This window comes from Rattus norvegicus, chromosome 10, assembly GCF_036323735.1.
Source record: "Rattus norvegicus strain BN/NHsdMcwi chromosome 10, GRCr8, whole genome shotgun sequence".
NCBI classification, from domain to species: Eukaryota; Metazoa; Chordata; class Mammalia; order Rodentia; family Muridae; genus Rattus; species Rattus norvegicus.
The window spans coordinates 92932968-92935664 of NC_086028.1; the positions used below are offsets into that span (position 1 = coordinate 92932968).

At 45.6% G+C, this 2697-nt stretch overlaps 1 pseudogene; it reads left to right on the forward strand.

The window, feature by feature from the left end:
- The first annotated feature begins 962 nt into the window (after positions 1–962).
- On the forward strand, positions 963–1480 carry Rps23-ps9 (ribosomal protein S23, pseudogene 9; annotated as a pseudogene).
- Positions 1481–2697: the final 1217 nt, after the last annotated feature.

Genomic DNA, 2697 nt, shown 5'->3' on the forward strand with positions numbered 1-2697 from the left:
GTATCTGCTGTGACCAGCTCATGCTGAAGAAGTACGAAAGACCCACTCTAATGTGGAATCCCCCTGACTGTGTGTGGTTGCCTGTCTGTAGTGGGAGGAGATACATGTGGACACACGCTCATGCATGAGGAGACCAGGAGTCATCATCCGACATTTTGAGGCAGAGTCTCTCACTGGGACTTGGTGTTCCTCAGCTAGGCTATTTTAGACTAAGCTGGCCAGCCAGAGAGCTCCAAAGATCTGCTGGTCTCTACTGAGATTACCAATTCAAGCCACCACCACACCAGCATGTGGGTTCTGGGGATCAAACTCAGCCCCCCCTGCTTTCTCAGAAAACACTTTATTAACTTTGCCATCTTCCAGCCCCTCTCTGATTTATTTATTCAGTTTTTTTCCTTCAGTGCTGAGGACTAAACCCTGGGCCTTGCAAGGTTAAGTGCTTTATCACTGACCTACGACCCTATCACTTTTTTTTTTTTGCGGAGCTGAGGACCGAACCCAGGGCCTTGCGCTTGCTAGGCAAGTGCTCTACCACGGAGCTAAATCCCCAACCCCTCAACTATTTTTTAAGACAAAGAACTTAAAAAAAGAGATTTATTTATCTGTATTTTATGTGTATGAGCATCACCTGCAAGTTTGTGTATACCACGTGGTGTGCCTGATGCCCACGGAGGCCAGAAGAGGGCGCCCTAATCTCTGGAATTTGAATTGTAGATTGTGAATGCCCAGGTGGATGCTGGGAACCAAACCTGGGTTCTCTGCGAGATCACTCAGTGTTCTTTTTGTGGTATCTCAGGACAGGCTTTCTCTGTGTAGCTTTGGCTGTCTTAGAACTCATTCTGTAGACCAGGCTGGCCTTAAACTCAGAGGTCCACCTGCCTCTGCCTCCCAAGTGCTGAGGGGAAAGGTGTGCACCACTGCTACTTGGCATAATAACTCATATCAAAACTCCAGGCGAGCTCTTTCTCTCGGGCCCGTGGCGCCGGCAAGATGGGTAAGTGTCGTGGTCTCTGTACTGCCCGGAAGCTTCGCAATCACCGACGGGATCAGAAGTGGCATGATAAACAGTACAAGAAAGCCCACTTGGGCACAGCCCTGAAGGCCAATCCGTTTGGGGTGCCTCTCATGCAAAAGGAATTGTGCTGGAAAAAGTAGGGGTTGAAGCCAAACAGCCAAATTCTGCCATCCAGAAGTGTGTCAGGGTGCAGCTCATTAAGTACGGCAAGAAGATCACAGCGTTCGTGCCCAATGACGGTTGCTTGAACTTCATTGAGGAAAATGATGAAGTTCTGGTTTCTGGATTTGGTCACAAAGGCCATGCCGTGGGTGATATTCCTGGAGTCCGCTTTAAGGAGGTTAAAGTAGCCAATGTGTCTCTTTTGGCTCTGTACAAAGGCAAGAAGGAAAGACCAAGATCATAAAATTTTGACAATGGAAACAGAATAATAAATTTTCATATCCTGGAAAAAAAAAAAAAAAACTCCAGGCGAGGAGATAAAAAGATCGCTCCACAGTTAAAAGCACTGGCTGCTCTTCCAGACGACCTGCGTCAATTCCCAGCACGCACATGCAGCTCACAATCCTCTGTTACTCCAGGCTCAGGGGAACCGATACCCTCTTACAATTAAAAATTGTAAATGTTTAAAATTTTTAAAAATTCAATGACTGTGATAAACAGAACAATGGCTTCCAAAGATACCAAGTCCCAGCTCTGAGAACCTGAAAATGTTGCCTTATTCGGCGTCTTTGCAGATGTGACCAAATTGAGGATTTTGAGATGAAGTGGTTGTTGTAGATAGGCCTAAAAAGAATTATGCAACAGAGAGAGCTAGAGCTGTGGATCTCAACCTTCTAAGGCGACGACCGTTTGATACAGTTCCTCACGCTGTGGTGACCCCCAACCATGACATTATCTTCATTGCTACTTCATAACTGTAATTCTGCTACTGTTATGAGTCGTAACGTAAATGTCTGATATGCAGGAGAGCTGATATGCCACCCCCAAAGAGGTCAGGATCCCTGTGTTGAGAACTGCTGAGCTAGAAGAGATCGGATAACCACAGAAAGGAGAAGAGACACTGGGGAGACAGCTCAATCTCTTTCCTATGGTGCCCAGTTTCCCTCTTACCCTCTATAGCAGGTACGGATTCATACACACACACACACACACACACACACACACACACACACACACACGTATTATTATTTTTAAATCCATCAGTTTCTCTAATTGCCTTAAAAGCAGGCAGTTGACAGAAACAAATACAGGAACATTTCTTTTTCTTTTTTTTTTTTAAGATTTCTTTATTTATTATATATGAGCATACTGTAGTTGTCTTCAGACACTCCAGAAGAGGGAATCGGATCCCATTACAGATGGTTGTGAGCCACCATGTGGTTGCTGGGATTTGAACTCAGGACGTCTGGGAGAGCAGTCAGTGCTCTTAACCACTGAGCCATCTTTCCAGCCCTGGAACATTTCTATAAGGCTTTCCTTCAGTACCGCTATTCCAGTACGACTTCTAACTTCAAATTTCTTTTTTTTTTTTCTTTTCTTTTTTTTCGGAGCTGGGGACCGAACCCAGGGCCTTGCGCTTGCTAGGCAAGCGCTCTACCGCTGAGCTAAATCCCCAACCCCTAACTTCAAATTTCTAGCAACTATGACTTCCCTTAAGGTGAACTGTGCACCTACACACT